This window comes from Aptenodytes patagonicus, chromosome 1 (genome assembly GCF_965638725.1).
Source record: "Aptenodytes patagonicus chromosome 1, bAptPat1.pri.cur, whole genome shotgun sequence".
NCBI classification, from domain to species: domain Eukaryota; kingdom Metazoa; phylum Chordata; class Aves; order Sphenisciformes; family Spheniscidae; genus Aptenodytes; species Aptenodytes patagonicus.
The window spans coordinates 147,765,076-147,782,291 of NC_134949.1; positions in this window are offsets into that span (position 1 = coordinate 147,765,076).

Consider the following 17,216-nt stretch of genomic DNA (forward strand, 5'->3'; position numbering starts at 1 on the left):
TATACTAGGGGGGGGGGGGTATTTATTTATTATTTCAACTGAATCAAAATTGAAAATGTCAAAATTAAGTCTTCTAAATTAAGATTTTGCCAGAAATTCTGTGTAGCAGATGGTCACTACTGTGATATGCTTTTTTGGGTGTCTGTACATAAATTTAATCTACCCCTGATTTTAGGCATTGCAGAAGGATCTCTCAATTTTAGACAAAATTATAGGTGAGAGTGTTCCCACTGGAACTTCAGAGCTGTAACAAGGAGCCACAGTCAGCCTTTGATGTATTCAGCTGATAGGATTATGCCTAGGAAAACAAGATAGCCAGAGAAAGTATAATGCCGTAACTTTCTTCTCCGCACAAGCTGTCAAGGATTGGGAGCAGTTGTACTAAAATATTCCCTAGGGTCTACAGATATAGCTCTTAGATTTCATGTGTATACATTGTACACAGGGTATTCAAAAACATGCATGTGTGGTGGATGTGGAAGGAAAGAAGAGACCAGCTGCAAGCACAGATATTTTCTAAGCTATTTTAAAAAGTCTGCTGTACATTATTTCCAAACTAAATAGATTAAAGTTTTTTTCTTGGTTTTCTTTCTAAGAAAAATTCTTGGTAATAAGAAACAAGTATTCTTTTTGTTTTCTTGCTCATTTTTATTGATTATTTATAATTTGAGACACGTGATATGGATTAACAATTCAGAGAGAGTAGGCCAGAATGAAAAAAACTGATTAAAAAAAACCCCTTTCCTCATGTTTCAATCACTTTATGTTGTATGCATCTTCACAAGAGAAAGTCATTGTATCTCATACATTGTGCCTACATATGTCTGCATATTCAAGGTACTTCTTAAGATCAATGGCCCTTTAAATTCCCTGGTTTATTTTATAGAAAATCATACTATTTTATAAGACAATAAATGTTAATTAAATAGGTTTTACAACTAGTATAAAATTTTTTTAGTGTAGAGTATGGAATGCATGCCATTAAAGACATAATAGTAATTTTTACAATTTCAATTTCATAGCCTCTATTTCTCACTTTTTGGCCAAAGAACATGCAAACCTATATTTATGTTGCAGTAATAGATGATTCACAGAGACAGAGAAAGCTGGACCCAGGAAATTTTATACCTTCCTGTGACTTCTTAGGAAGTTTTTTTGTCTTTAAAAATACTCCTATATTACTGCAAGTAACAGCAGCAGTAGTAGTATCATTATTATTTTTGTTGTTGTATCAGTATTGATGCACCCAAAAGTGTCTGCATTTCAATCTAATAAGGACTTGCTTCTGGCTGCTGCTGAAACCTGGCTTCCTGTGCTGATATTTGCATCTCAAAATCATAAAATCATAGAATCATTGAGGTTGGAAAAGACCTGTAAGATCATCGAGTCCAACCGTCAACCCAACACCACCATGCCCACTAAACCATGTCCCTAAGCGCCTCATCTACGCGTCTTTTAAATACCTCCAGGGATGGGGACTCCACCACTTCCCTGGGCAGCCTCTTCCAATGTTTCACCACTCTTTCAGTAAAGAAGTTTTTTCCTCACGTCCAATCTAAACCTCCCCTGGCGCAACTTGAGGCCATTTCCTCTCGTCCTGTCACTAGTTACTTGGGAGAAGAGACCGACACCCACCTTGCTACAACCTCCTTGCAGGGAGTTGTAGAGAGCAATGAGGTCTCCCCTCAGCCTCCTTTTCCCCAGGCTAAACAACCCCAGTTCCCTCAGCCGCTCCTCAGAAGACTTGTTCTCCAGACCCCTCACCAGCCTCGTTGCCCTTCTCTGGACACGCTCCAGCACCTCAACGTCCTTCTTGTAGTGAGGGGCCCAAAACTGAACACAGTATTCGAGGTGCGGCCTCACCAGTGCCGAGTACAGGGGCACGATCACTTCCCTACTCCTGCTGGCCACACTCTTTCTGATACAGGCCAGGATGCCATTGGCCTTCTTGGCCGCCTGGGCACACTGCCGGCTCATGTTCAGCCGGCTGTCGACCAGCACCCCCAGGTCCTTCTCTGCTGGGCAGCTTTCCAGCCACTCTTCCCCAAGCCTGTAGCGCTGCATGGGGTTGTTGTGGCTGAAGTACAGGACCCGGCACTTGTAAAAATAACTTACAGATAGTCATTTCTGAGAGAAGGGAAAATCTATAATTTGTCCATGTTTAAAAAAAAAAACCTTAAAAAAAATCTTATAATTCCTTCTTTAAGCACATGTTTTGCAACAGGATCCTGACAGCTGGTAGAGGTATAGAAATCTTCTTCTGGGCTAGTGGAAGTTTGCCCAAACTAGAGAAAGTTTTATTGAATAAGCTATTTTTATAGTTATTTATTTATTTAGCTTTTTTTTAAGTGACTACTTTTGATGGCATGATCCCAGTGTAACTTAGTGAATAAAATAGATGTTTTTAAGAAAATCATTACTGTTTAGAAATGTGATTGTTATCTATAGGCTCCCAAACTGATTTGCTAAGAAATGACTATAACAGATAATAAAATCCTGAAATTAATAGTGGAGAGTGCAGTCCTGTTACCAGGGCTGAATTATACATACATACATATGCATATATATATGTGTGTGTATATATGCATGTAGATATATGTATATACAAACATACAGATATGTAAAAATATTAAAAATAAAAATAAAATATGAATATATAAAAATATAAACAAAAATATAAATATATCTTTACATTAAGAAGTTAACATGTCTTTACATCTTATCTATAACTTTATCTATTATCTGTTATCGATGCATATACAATGGTTAACCTATGTGAATTCTAGGAATATAAAGAATATAAGGATTTCTCCAGTCCTGTCATAGCTCATTTACACTGAAAGAAAAGTGAGGTAGTCTCAGAAAGTTATGTACACAGTTGTGCCCCCTATTCTGTTTCATACTTAAAGAATGAGACAGTTGTTTGAGAATGTGGTCCATAGGCATATGGTTTTTCAATACCTTATGAAAAGCTTTCCTTCCACAGAGTATTTGATTTTTTTTTTCAATTCTTTGTCTGAGAAAAATCTCTTAGAAGTCAATGAGTTTAGTTTTACATATGCGATGTATAAGCAATGTTCAAATTTATTTCATTTTTGTAAACTTGTTACAAAAGATTGCAAACCTTATTTTAATGTTTAACTTAAATTTACTATTTATCATATGAATTTGTGTCTGTTAATAAACATGATATCTGCATAGACAATTCACTCTCTTTTGGGGACAAGATATCTACAGAAATAATGGAGTATTGTCTTTGGAGAAATTAAGTCCTCTAGCATGAATTCAGTTTTCTAAAGGCAAAACACTGCTGCAAAGGCTGTTTTGAAAAATGGTGGTACCAGCTATAAAGATCAATTTCTGATGGCAATTTATAAACTGGCCATAGAAATGGCCATGCATAGGTTACTAGAGATTTGGGATGTCAACAGTATTTGGAAGATTAAAAGCATGAGCTGCTTTGTCCCATGACTGTGAAATGGTAACAGGCTAAGTATGTATACCAAGCGAAAAGGAAGTTCTGCGATGGCTGTATCAAAATTAATATTCACTGAAAGAAACAGGAGTTGTGGGAAAAAATATTATCTGATTGTGTATGCAAAGACTATATCAAATTGTATTTGCACAGACAGGCAGATCGAGAATGCCGTCATCCTTAATTCTGAAATCCCTAACTTTTGAACTCTGACAATCTTTTAACATACTTTTTCAATATAGCATGTAATGTATAATGCATATATGCAGAAAAGGCAGTTCTGACAGTAACATGTTCTCACTTTATCTGCTGTTAGCTATTTCTTTTCTCAGAAAACTAATCAAACCCAAAAGCATTTCATAATTTGCAAGAGAAGTGAATTGACTAATTTTACTTTGACTTGCATTTATATACTACATCCTTATTTTTGATTGTCTGAAAGGAAAGGGAAATCAGATACATAAAAAGGTTCAATTAATCTCTGTCTATTCTGCTCTCACAGAAATGGTAAAAGGTGATGCTTTCAGAGGATCTTTTTCTATTACAAAGGTGATCTGTAGTATCAGGACAAAACCGTATTAAAATGATTAAAAAAACCCCAAAACAACCTCCTAGAAGTATCAATCAGAATTGGCATTTAATTTGTATTCCACCAGAACACTTTAACATGCCATCTTGTTTCAGCAAGCAGATGGTGTAGTGTTCAGTTCTCAGCTGTTGGGAATGTTGATGGACTCATCATCTTTGGCACAGTTTGTGTTGTACTTTTTAAAGAATAACACTTTACACTAATTGACAGAAATTACACAATTCAACTATGCACCCAATGCTCAGCACAATGATGCATTATATGAAGTTAGTGTTTCACTAACTTTAGTTAGTAACTTCAGTTTTCTCATAATCTGAGAGATTTCAGGTCAAGAAGCATTAGTCATTTCATGGATTTGATTTACCTAAACTTTGCCTGTTTAAGACTAAATGTCTGAGAACAGTTTTGTTTTGGTTTTTTTTAATACGTAAAATGTGTAGATTGTCCAGGCAGTTTGAAGAATTTACCTTGCTTAAGGGAATCCTGGAGATTTATGTATCATATATATATATATATAAATCAGTAAGAACGTATTGTAGCTGCAGAAAAAGTGTTTTTCTGTAATCAGTGTGATTTTAGAACCTGTAAGAAAGGTAAGTTACAAAAGAACTGTTTTGCTTTTTAGTAACCCAACTTTTGAGACATTGAGTCCCATTTTTTCCTTCCTCTGCTAGGTGTGTCCATGAAATCTCAGACTTGTACCTTTTATTATAAAAAGCAAACTATTATATTGATCAAAGTACAGGATAAACCCATTTCCACTTGAAAAACCTTCTTAGTGATAAAATAGATCCTACTTTCCCCAAAATACATGCTGCCTGAAGAGAACAATTCAGTATAAAAGAGGTTTCAATCACTTGTTCAGAAAGAGTCATAGCTAAAGTCTGTTTTAAAAATGATTTGCTGATTTTACACACAAGATTTTTGGCCATGAGACAGCAAAGTTTAAACAGTGAACCATAAAATATAAAATTGCACTAAACAAAAGAAGAGGAATAGAGATAAAATAAGATTAAGTTACTGCTTCATAATGCCTTATTATCCAAGAGTTCATTGACTCAAAAGGAGATGATATAGGACGCAAACAATAACCAAATCTTTCTAAATGAAGGGTCATTTTTGAAAGGAGTAACTATCAGTTTATTGGAAGAGCAACTCCGAAGGTTCTTATTCAACCAGTTCAATCTGTGTTGTACATATTTGCTCAGCATATAACAATTTAGATAGGGTGGGATTTTTTAGCTTCATTCACTTAACTTATAATAAATCTGTGTTCACCACATAGAAAAATAAGTTGTCTTTACAGAAGAGAATAGGCTGAATATTAACCCTTCAGCATGTAACTTCTAGACCTGTATTAAGACAAGCTCTGAACCTCTTAAATTATTAATCTTTCCTAACCTGAGAAATTTATTGTGCAGAAATGACTGTGTTGTTTGGAAAACAAAACAAAACAAAACAAACAAAAAAAAAAACCCTGAAAAGCGATGCGATTTTTTCAGGAGATGATCTACATATTAGTGAACACAGTGAAAATACCCACTGACAAACATCATTGTTCTCAGCCACCTGAATGTTTTTTTTTTTTTTTTAAAAGGTATTTGGCAGATTAAAACTAAGTAAACTAGAAAAGAGAAAATCAGTGAGCATGAGCAGAGAAGAGATGTTGAGAAAGAAAAGTGGAAAGAGGAGGAAAAAAACTTTGAGAGGCATGATGACACAAAACTGTTTACACCAAATTTAAAAATTAGAGGGAAAAAATACTTTCTCTATCTAGATAGACTGCCAGAGAGGACTCCAAGCGTATTCTGAAAACCAGATTTCTTGTTGAAGACACTATGCAGTTTAAACTCATTGATTTGAAGAAAAGTACACACAGCTGCAAAAGCTGAATTAGAGCTTTAAGATTAGTTGGTTATTAATTCAGAAATACAAATTACTAAATAAACTTTAGTATGATTTTGGTTTTGGTTTTGGTTTTACCATTTTAATGTAAAATAAGTTTCCATGGTATCCTTCCAGTTACCCCAAACAATTTCTTAGCAATATCACTAAAAAGGTCCCAAACTTCTTCACCTTATCCTTTTAATTTTAGATTACAGTTTTGAAAGGATTTCACTGCAAGTCTACAGAGAATGCATTGGAGTCTGAGATAGCAAAACAATGTATTCAGGTGTTAAGAGTGTCCAATAAAATTGTATTACAAGGTGAGATAAAAGCAATGACACAAGTTCAATGCAAGTCTTTCATTGCTTTGTTTATATTATCAAGATTAATGTATCAATGTCTATAGGAAACAACAGGAAACTGATAAAAGTTTAGAGTTTGTTTTTTTTTTTCTCATACTTGTTCAGAGTCTTAAATTACCATTGGTTTGTTTTTTGGTTTTTGTTTTTTTTGCTAAGGGCTCTCCAGTGTGATTCAGCAAGGTGCTCAATTTCAGCATGCTCTTAACTTAGAGGATATGAACACACTATACAAGTCAATATGACTAAAGATGCTTCAAAGTAATTACTATTAATGATCCATTTTTCACAGCATAAAACAGTTTCAAATGTGGAGTCCATTTTGTGCTACAATAAAAAGAAATAAAAAGCCCCTTTATACAGCTGTTCTGTCTTATATATATTTACAATCTATTCTGTAATAAATAACTGTATATCTGAAAACTTCACCATCTCATGAATTTTTCTTGAATATTTGTTAAGAGTATGTGCATATTATCTGCTTCTCTTCAGTATTTGTTGAATGGACGAAGAGTCCATAGAATTAACTGATGTATGAAATCCACACAGAGGCCAGTACAGTTTGTATTGCAGTGGATGTAGCTGAAATGTAGTGCCTTTCCTCTCACTACTTGTTTTTTCTCTTTGCCTGAATTATTTTTCCAGTTTCTCTCCAAGAACTTCCCTCCTAAGAATAATCTCTCATGTATCTTCATGGCTTTTTCTTTTCATGATGAAGCATACAATATGAAGAGCAATGAGATGTTACACAGATGTATCAAAAACTACATTACTCTAACTTTTCAATACACTTTCTAATTAAAGTATTTGGAACACATGCTTCTTTATATTAGAGCTAAAATATCTGGAAAGATTAGCATCCAAGTATGATTGAAGAAGTTCTGTGTACATTTGTACTGATCCAAAGCTGGGTATTTTATATGTTGGCAAAAAATATCAGATGACATTTAATTAACTGTACATTATTTTTCTTAATACTTATCACAAATTTCTGTTATTGCATATTAAGCCCAGAAACTGCAACCATAGACCAAGACTTGACAGTTCCAGCTGCGGTAAAAGCAAAAGAACAAAAAGCTCTTTTTTGTATTCCTGGAAAATCTTTGGTGTTGTAGGTGATAAAATTGTGGGGGAAGCCTTGTGTAACAGTAGTATAAATCTCATAAAAAATATGTTGGTTTGTTTTTTTAATAGCAGACACATTCTTTTTTAATATATTTTACGCAAAAAGGAAGTCTTAACTTTCTTTTGAAATAGTGATATTCCAGTGAAATGGACTATCTCTTTATAACATTTTACAAAAGAATAAGTGCTCCCAATAGAATAGCATCTAACCAATGTTTAACCAAAGCTCTTTAATAGGAAAAAATTAAGTCTTCTGGAGACACAAATCTCTGCTGTTTTCAGAGCACTTTGAGTATTTCAGAACTTTCAAAAAATGATAGGAATTTTAGGATTCTGCTTATCAAGTCTATTGTGTTAAAATCAAGACCAAACACATGGCTAAAATCTACTCTCCTTTGCAACTTCTCACTTAACCTTTTTTCTGTAACATCACTGCCGCAAAATGGCTACCACATTTCTAATCCAAAGGCAGGCAGATGATGTTGGAATTCAGCAATGCAGTGAAGCAGACTCTGTTTACCCTACTGTTGCTGAAAAGCTATAAAATGAAAGGTTCTTTGTAAGTGTAAAGTAATAATACAGTTGATATGTCAAGTGGATTTTCATAATGAAACTATTTAAATACAGTAACTGAAAACTGGAGGCAACAATTTGCTTTTAAATATCTATGGAAGAATATTGCAAAACATTTAGTCAGTATTAAAGATCTGTATTAAATACTCTTCCTACAGTCACATTATAGAAGATGTCTATATATTTCCTTAGTCACTGAAATTTTATCAAATATACCTCTCTACACTAAAATAAAACATAGGTCCTACCGGAGTTCAGGATCCTGTTAGGAGAGAGCTGGCCTAAAACCAAGTTCACAGCCCTGGACTTCAGGAGAGAAGACCTTGGTCTCTTCAGTGATCTTGGATCCTGTGGGATACAACCATGGAGAGAATAGGGTCCAAGAGACCTGAATCGTATTCAGGGATCACCTCCTCCAGTCTCAAGAATAGTCCACCTCGAAGAGCAGGAAGTCAAGCCATGGTGGCAGGAGGCCTACATGTATGAACAAGGGGTTCCTGACTAAACTCAGACATGAAAAGGAAGTATAGAGGAGGTGGAAGTAGGGGCAAGTGACCTGGGAGGAATATACAAACACTGTCTAAGTGTGCAGTAATGGAGTTAGGAAAGCCAAAGCCCACCTGGACTTGAATCTGGCAAGGGATGTGAAGGGCAACAAGAAAGGCATCAAGAGGTGTATCAGCTGCCAAAAGATTTAGGAAAACATGGGGCTACTGCTGAATGCAGCAGGGCTCTGGTGACAGAGGACACAGAAAAGGTCAAGGTACTGAGTGCCTTCTTGGCACTTTCTTGGTCTTTCTTGGTAAGACCAGCCTTCAAAAATCTCAGGCCCTGGAGATCAGAGACAAAGTCTAGAGCAAGAAAGACTTACACTTTGTAGAGAAGGATCAGTTTAGGGAACATTTGAACAAACTGGACATAAACAAGTCCAAGTGACCTGACAGAACTCACCCACGAGTGCTGAGGATGCTGGCCAATTTCACTGTGAGGTCACTCTCAATTACCTTTGAAAGGTCATGGCAGTTCAGAGAAGTTCCTGAAAACTGGAAGAAAACAATCATCACTCCGATCTTCAAGAGGAAGGATCTAGGAACTGCAGGCAAGTCAGCTTTAACTCAGTCCCTGGGAAGGTGTTGAAGCAATTAATCCTTGAAACCATTTCCAGGCACATGAAGGACAAAAAACTGATCAGGAATAGTCAACATGGATTTATGATGGGGAAGTTGTGCTTAACCACCTGACATCTTTCTACCATGAGGTGACTAGCTTGGTGGATGAGGGGAGAGCAGTAGACAGTTTATCTTTACTTTAGCAAGGCTTTTGACACTATCTCCCAACATCCTCATAGAAAAGCTGACATGGGTTAGATAAGTGGACAGTGAGATGGATTGAAAACTGGCTGAACAGCTGGGGTCATAAGGTTTGTGATCAGTAGCACAACATCCAGCTGGAGGACAATCACTAGAGTTATGCCCTAGAGTGTTGATATTGTGTCCAATATTGTTTAAGTTTGTCTTTAGTGATTTGGATGATGGGCCCAAGAGGACACAAAACTAGAAGTGACTGATACACCAGATGGTTGTACTGCCATTCAGAGGGGTCTTGACAGGCTGGGCAGATGAAGAGAACGGAAGAAACTCATGAAGTTCAACAAAGGGAAATGCCAAACCTGGCACCTGGAGAGGAACAACCCCATGCATCAGTGCATGCTTGGGGCCAATAGGCTGGAAAGCAGCTTTTCAGAGAAGGACCCAGGGGTCCTGGTGAACAAGTTGAATATGAGTCAGCAACGTGTCCTTGTGGCAAAGAAGGCCCCCAGCATTAGTAAGAATGTTGCTAGCAGGGAAAAGAAGATGATCCTTCTCCTCTGCTCAGCTCTACTGAGGCCACATCTAGCTTGCTGGGTCCGGTTCTGGGCTCCCCAGTACAAGAGAGGCATGAACATATTAGAATGAGCAAAGGGCCACAAAGATGATAAAGGGTTTGGAGCATCTCTCATACAAGGAGAAGCTGATAGAGCTGGGACTGTTCAACCTCAAGAGGAGAAAGCTCAGGGGGATTTTATCCTTGCTGATGGATTGTAGTAAAGAAGAGTGAGCTAGGCTTTTCTCAGTGGTGCCCATGACAGTACAAGAGGCAATGGGCACAAATTGAAATTCCACCTGAACATAAGTATGGTACACCACCCATACACGAGGGTGATTGAACAATGTAACAGGTTGCCCAGAGAGACTGTGGTGTCTCTGTTCTTGAAGATGTTAAAAACTCAACTGGGCATAGTCCTGGGCAACCTTCTCTAGTTGACCCTGCCCTGAGCAGAGGAGGTTGGACTAGATGATCTCCAGAGGTGCCTTCTGGCCTCAGCCATTCTGTGGTTCTGTGACTGCAAACATTGAAGTTGACTCTGAGTAGCAGGCTGAGTAAGATGACCTCCAGAGACCCCCTTCAACCTACAAAATCCTGAAGCAATCAGTCACTGTTTCATGTAACAAACGTAATAGGACTCCATTATAAATTGGCAAGCTTATTTCTTCTAATGGATAGTAATTATTATTGCTTTTAATGATTACTTTCTAATATGTTATCCAATACTTCCTATTATACTTTTTCATTGGATGCAGGAGGCCCCCTTTCACAGTCGATACTCATGTAGAAAATACTTCTTAGCATGTCTCACAGTTAGCTATATTATTTGACCTTGATCTATTTTTCTTTATTTCCAGTAGTGTCCAAAGAATATTACTTCAGTTTTTAAAATACATTATTATGATACTGATGGTATTTGTTGTATTTTGATCTTCTACTTAGTGTGGATTTTAAAAGTGTCTCAGTGAGCTTAGTGCTAGTACCTTGTTGTGATACATTTTAGGAGATCAGCAGGTACCTCAAATTTTGCAGACACAAATCATGTTCTCCAAAGGATGATTAAAGAACTATATGCTCTCTGAAAGATTCTTTCCATACTCTTTTTTCCAACTAAGAGCTTTTTTTTTTTTTTTTCTTTTTTTGGGGGGGCGGGCTGCCATAAAGCTAGTGCTTGAGTCTTCACAGGCCAGGATCAGGTTACCTTTTAATTTTCTTTTTGATTAACTAAACCGATTGACCTTTTTGTTTCTTTTTTGTAAGGCTGCCATTCCACAGGTCAAATAGTGTGTCACCACTTTAAAGACTTAGAATCTTTCTCGATATTAATCAAAGAGGCTCATCAGCTTTCATACCCGGAAACTTACAGAAGTAACTAATGATCATGAAACTATTCACTATGATCTCTAAATTCCTTTTAAAGTCACAGCAGCCACAATAAAATGTCAACAATTACCTTTTGGTTCTTTTTTACTTATTAGCAAGTATATTGAATAACCCTGAACCAAAAAACAAGTTTTGTGTTACCCCATCCGCAGGAAAGACCCCATTCCCTATTTAAATAGAGCTTGGAAGCCTATCCTTTTGTCAAAGGGGATTATATTTTGCAAATACATCACTGATTGTGTACAATATTAGATTTCTTATATAATAAAAATATTTGTCATACAATATCATTCACTGTCTCCAAATCCATATTTCCTGGGAGACCTGTGAGATTGGTTGTTCTCAATTGTTACTGGTGATACAATTATATACAGGTACATTCACTTCCTCATTAGATAGCACAGTATTAGTCATGCAGATGTATGGCAGATTTGGGCTACATCTAGACTACATATCTCTATATTTTATCTTTTTAAATGTAGATTCTTTTGAGAAATCCATGTTTAGCACAAAGCAGAATAGTTTCATTTGGGACCACTTTTTTCAGATTTAAAAGTATGATGCTGGCATCTTTGCATCTATAATTCCATATGAATGTAATAAGGTCAAATAACACAGAATAGCATTTGGATGAAGAATCTCTAAGTATATCGCAAAATTTGTATGTAGCAGTGAGTAGGATAGATGCTACAGTTGTGTCATTCGGGGCTCATTATATTAATTATATACTGAAGAACAGTATTGGATATTCTTAAATCCAAAATAATTTCCTTATATTTCTCTTCAGAAAAACATATGTGGGTAGATCACAGAAAGCACATTGAAAATAAAAAAATTTACAAACTATGTACAAGAAGATCAGAATTATTTATATATATGTGTGTGCATATATATACTTATAAATGTTCTCTTTTGACAATTTCCCCAGGTTTTGGTCCAATTTGTTTTTAGATCAAGAAAGAATTTCAAAGTAAAACATCAGAAACAAGCAGATAGGTTATATTCTCAGAAAAATATAACTTCTTCAGCTGGAAACAGATGCCTTTCTCCAGTTGTTCTCACAACATTGTGGGTGCTGCACCCCATCTGTTCCAAAAGTTCCCATTGTCAGATAAGTATCAAAAAGAAAAGTCAATAATTTTACAAGATTGTTTATTAAAAAGCAATAGAAATGAACAAAATATTCCCCATTAAGTGCAAATCAATAAGTTATTACACCTTAATGTATGAAAAATATAGCAGCATATGATATTCAATTCTGCATATGGTGAACTAAGCTGTCAGTCATAAACTGCATTTAAAACAGGTGCTGTGTAAGGTCATTTTAGCATTCCAGCTGTGATTGATTAAAAAAGAATGGTAGACGTATTATTGTGTCAAATGCAGGCTGAGATATTTCACCTGTTCTTACCACAATTTTCAAATCGGTAACAAAACTCCCATTGACCTAACCTGGAATTTGATTTAGAACTCCATAAAAAAAGATCCCTAACCGTAAAGTTGGCTTTATTTACCTTCATTTGAATTCAATAACATACTGGCACACATTCATGTATCTGAAGAATATATATATGTATGTCATTTGCAGCTGACTAGATGAAATGGTAGAATTGTATTTAGATTATCAGATAAAATATTATTCATGATTGCATTGGGTTTGCGTGGCAAGGTTTTGGCAGCGGGGGGACTACAGGGGTGGCTTCTGTGAGAAGCTGCTAGAAGCTTCCCCTATGTCCGACAGAGCCAATGCCAGCTGGCTCCAAGATGGACCCGCCGCTGGCCAAGGCCGAGCCCATCAGTGACGGTGGTAGCACCTCCAGGATAACATATTTAAGAAGGAGGAAAAAAACTGCTGGGGAGCAACAGCAGCTGGAGAGAAGAGTGAGAATATGTGAGAGAAACAACCCTGCAGACACCAAGGTCAGTGAAGAAGGAGGGGGAGGAGGCGCTCCAGGCACCAGAGCAGAGATTTCCCTACAACCTGTGGCAAAGACCATGGTGAGGCAGGCTGTCCCCCTACAGCCCATGGAGGTTAATGGTGGAGCAGATATCCACCTGCAGCCCGTGGAGGACACCACGCTGGAGCAGGTGGATGCGCCTGAAGGAGGCTATGACCCTGTGGGAAGCCCACGTTGGAGCAGGCTCCTGGCAGGACCTGTGGACCTGTGGAGAGAGGAGCCCATGCTGGAGCAGTCTGTTCCTGAAGGACTGCACCCTGTGGAAGGGACCCACGCTGGAGCAGTTCATGAAGAACTGTAGCCCATGGGAAGGACTCACATTGGAGAAGCTCATGGAGGACTGTCTCCCGTGGGAGGGACCCCACTCTGGAGCAGGGGAAGAGTGTGAGGAGTCCTCTCCCTGAGGAGGAAGGAGTGGCAGAGACAATGTGTGATGAAGTGATCGCAACCCCCATTCCCCGTCCCCCTGCACCACTTGGGTGGAGGAGGTAGAGAATTCGGGAGTAAAGCTGAACCTGGGAAGAAGGGAGGGGTGGGGGGAAGGTGTTTTTAAGATTTGGTTTTATTTCTCATTATCCTACTCTGATTTGATTGGTAATAAATTAAACTAATTTCCCCAAGTCGAGTCTGTTTTGCCCGTGACAGTAATTGGTGAGTGATCTCTCCCTGTCCTTATCTTGACCCACGAGCCTTTCATTATGTTTTCTCTCCCCTGTCCAGCTGAGGAAGGGGAGTGATAGAGCGGCTTTGGTGGGCACCTGGCATCCAGCCAGGGTCAACCCCCCACAATGATAACTGAAGCTGTGCTAAAAATCAGTCAAGACAAGGGCTCCATTATGTAAAGCACTGTGCAAATACAAAATAGGTGATGCTTTTTGTCATGAAAAACTTACAGATGAAACACTCATTATACACAATTACGACTGTGCTGAAAGGGGCAGAAAGAAATCCCTTTACAATGTTTAAATAGGCAAAATGGATTTGGCATCCAAGCACATGACCATCTCCTCATCTGTGGTGGGTTGACCTTGGCTGGCTGCCAGACACCCACACAGCTGCTCTCTCACCCCCCCCTCCTCAAACAGGAGAAGCTCATGGGTCAAGGTAAAGACAGTGAAATTGCTTACTAATTCCATCACAGGTAAAACAGAATCATCTTGAGGAAAATCCATTTAATTTATTGCCAATTTAAATATATTTGGCTAGTAAGAAAAAAAGACAAATTAAAAAAATACCTTCCCCACATGCTCCCTGTCTTGGTTTTGGCTGGGATAGAGTTAATTTCCTTCCTAGTAGCTGGTACAGTGATGTGTTTTGGATTTAGGATGAGAATAAAGTTGATAACACACCGATGTTTTAGTTGTTGCTAGGTAATGCTTACACTAGCCAAGGACTTTTTAGTTTTCCATGCTCTACCGACTGAGAAGGCTGGAGGGGCACAAGAAGCTGGGAGGGGGCACAGCCAGGACAGCTGACCCAAACTGGCCAAAGGGACATTCCATACCATGTGACGTCATGCTCAGTACATAAACTGGGGGAAAGCTGGCCGGGGGGGCCACTGCTCGGGGATGGGCTGGGCATTGGTCGGCGGGTGGTGAGCAATTGTACTGTGCATCACTTGTTTTGTGTATTATTATTATTATTATTATTGTTATTATTATTATTATCATTTCATTTCAATTATTAAACTGTTTTTATCTCAACCCACGAGTTTTTCTCACTTGTGCTCTTCCAATTCTCTCCCCCATCCCACCCGGGGGGGGGGGGGAGTGAGCGAGCGGCTGTGTGGTGCTCAGTTACCAACTGAGGCTAAACCACGACAGCCCTTTTTGGCACCAAATGTGGGCCACAAAGGGTTTGAGATAATAACAGATTAACCGGAGTGTATTAAGGAACTTATATCTGTTAATAGTTGTGGGTCACAATGTTGGTTTCCCTGTTCTCGATATTGATTTGTATAATCTGCATCGCGCTCTTTTTCCTGCTGTACATGTTAAAGATTGGTGTTGGGTTTTGCAGTTTGCTGTGGTCTGCAGTGAATAGTGATGTCTCACTTGTGAGGTTTGTTTGTAGAACATTGACCTTGACATTAGTGTGGTATGTAAATTTTGCAATGAAGCCGTTACTGTACCACGGAGACCATTTCGTGGAGACAACTAGCAATTACAGTAACTTTTCTGAGAGTTTTTTTTCGGAGGAAATACAGAATGGCAGTGTCACTACCTTCTTCTATGATGTTTCCTCCTTCATTACAGTAACTTTTCAGTATTTTGAACATCCTTGGGCAGTTAAGATACTTCTATTAATACTTCTTGGGAATATTGTTTCGGTTTTGTCTAAAGTTAATAAGCAATTTAAGAATATCATCCAGAGATCTGCCCCAAGGCTGGATAGTTATGAGTGGCAGGGTGTGTGGGACAAGATGGGCAAGTACCTAGGCCAATGGGCACCCCCAGTGTTTTGGAACTTCACCCCTGAGCAAGTGCAGAATCCTGAAAAGTTAATAGAACATTTGGACAAAGTATGCTGTCACCCTGGCAACTCCAGAGAGACACAGATCATTGCAACGTGCTGGGGCCTGGCCCATGCCTACCGAGCCCTGTTCAACACCATTCAGTGCCCTCAAAGGGAAGAGAAGGTCGCTGGCTCTGATGGTAAAACAACACGCCCTGCGGCCACTCTGACCCCAGCGACAGGCCCTGCGGCCACTCAGACCCCAGTGAGATGCTCTGCGGCTACTCAGACTCCGGCGACAGGCCCTGCGGCTGAACCAAAGAACCAGCCTGTGCCGGTATCAGTCACCCCTGTACACAAGAAGAAATCTTGGAAGCGGAAGTCAGCTCGTTTAGTAAGGGAGGAAGAAACTTCTTCTAGAAGGGAGCCGGAGAAAGAAGTGTACGAGGCAGACTACCCTGGAGAAGGGCCATCACGAGAACAGGAGGAGGAGGGCCGACAACTGCTTGGGGATGAAGAAGAGGAAGAATTCATGAAAGACACAGTAACCACCAGATCTCTATCCCTGAGTGAGCTGCAAGATATATGAAAAGATTTCAGCTGTCATCCAGGAGAGCATATTGTCACCTGGCTGCTCCGATGCTGGGATAATGGGGCCAGTAGCCTGGAATTAGAGGGTAGGGAAGCCAAGCAGCTGGGATCCCTTTCTAGGGAAGGGGGCATTGATAAAGCAATTGGAAAAGGGACACGAGTCCTCAGCCTTTGGAGGCGACTCTTGTCAAGCGTGAAGGAAAGGTGTTCTTTTAAGGAAGATGTCATATGTCGCCCAAGCAAGTGGGCCACCATGGAGAAGGGTATCCAGTTCCTGAGAGAATTAGCTGTGCTGGAGGTGATTTATGATGACCTGAACAATGAACAGCTATCCAAAGATCCAGACAAAGTCAAGTGCACACGACCATTTGGCAGAAGTTTATAAGGAGCTCACCATCGTCATACGCCAATTCATTGGCAGCGATGACCTGGAAGGATGGAGAGGAACAAACAGTAGATGAATTGGCTAGTCAACTCCAGCAATATGAGGAAAGTCTCTCTTCCTCCCTCGTCTCGGCTGTGGAGAAACTGTCCTGGAAGATCCAGCAACTCAGAGAGGATAGGTCCTACTCCTCACCTGTACGGACCAGTATCTCGGCTATTAGGAGTCAGCGTTCTTTTGCTCAAGAGAGAGAATATAAAGGGTACACACCACGGGGCACCCTATGGTTTTACCTGCATGACCACGGGGAGGACATGAGGAAGTGGAATGGAGAACATACCGCAGCCCTAGGGGCACGGGTATGTGAATTGCAAGGGAAAACAATCACAGAAAGAGGTTCTTCCAGGAAAATTGCTGCTCCAGTTTCCAGCGGGCAGTTCCCCAGACAGAGTAGAAGGGCTGATTCTACTCCTCATCTTAATGAAGAAACTTCTGACTCGTATGTACAAGAAATGAGAAATGAGTACTGTGATGAGGATTAGAGGCGCCCTGCCTCCAGCCAGGTGGAGGAAAG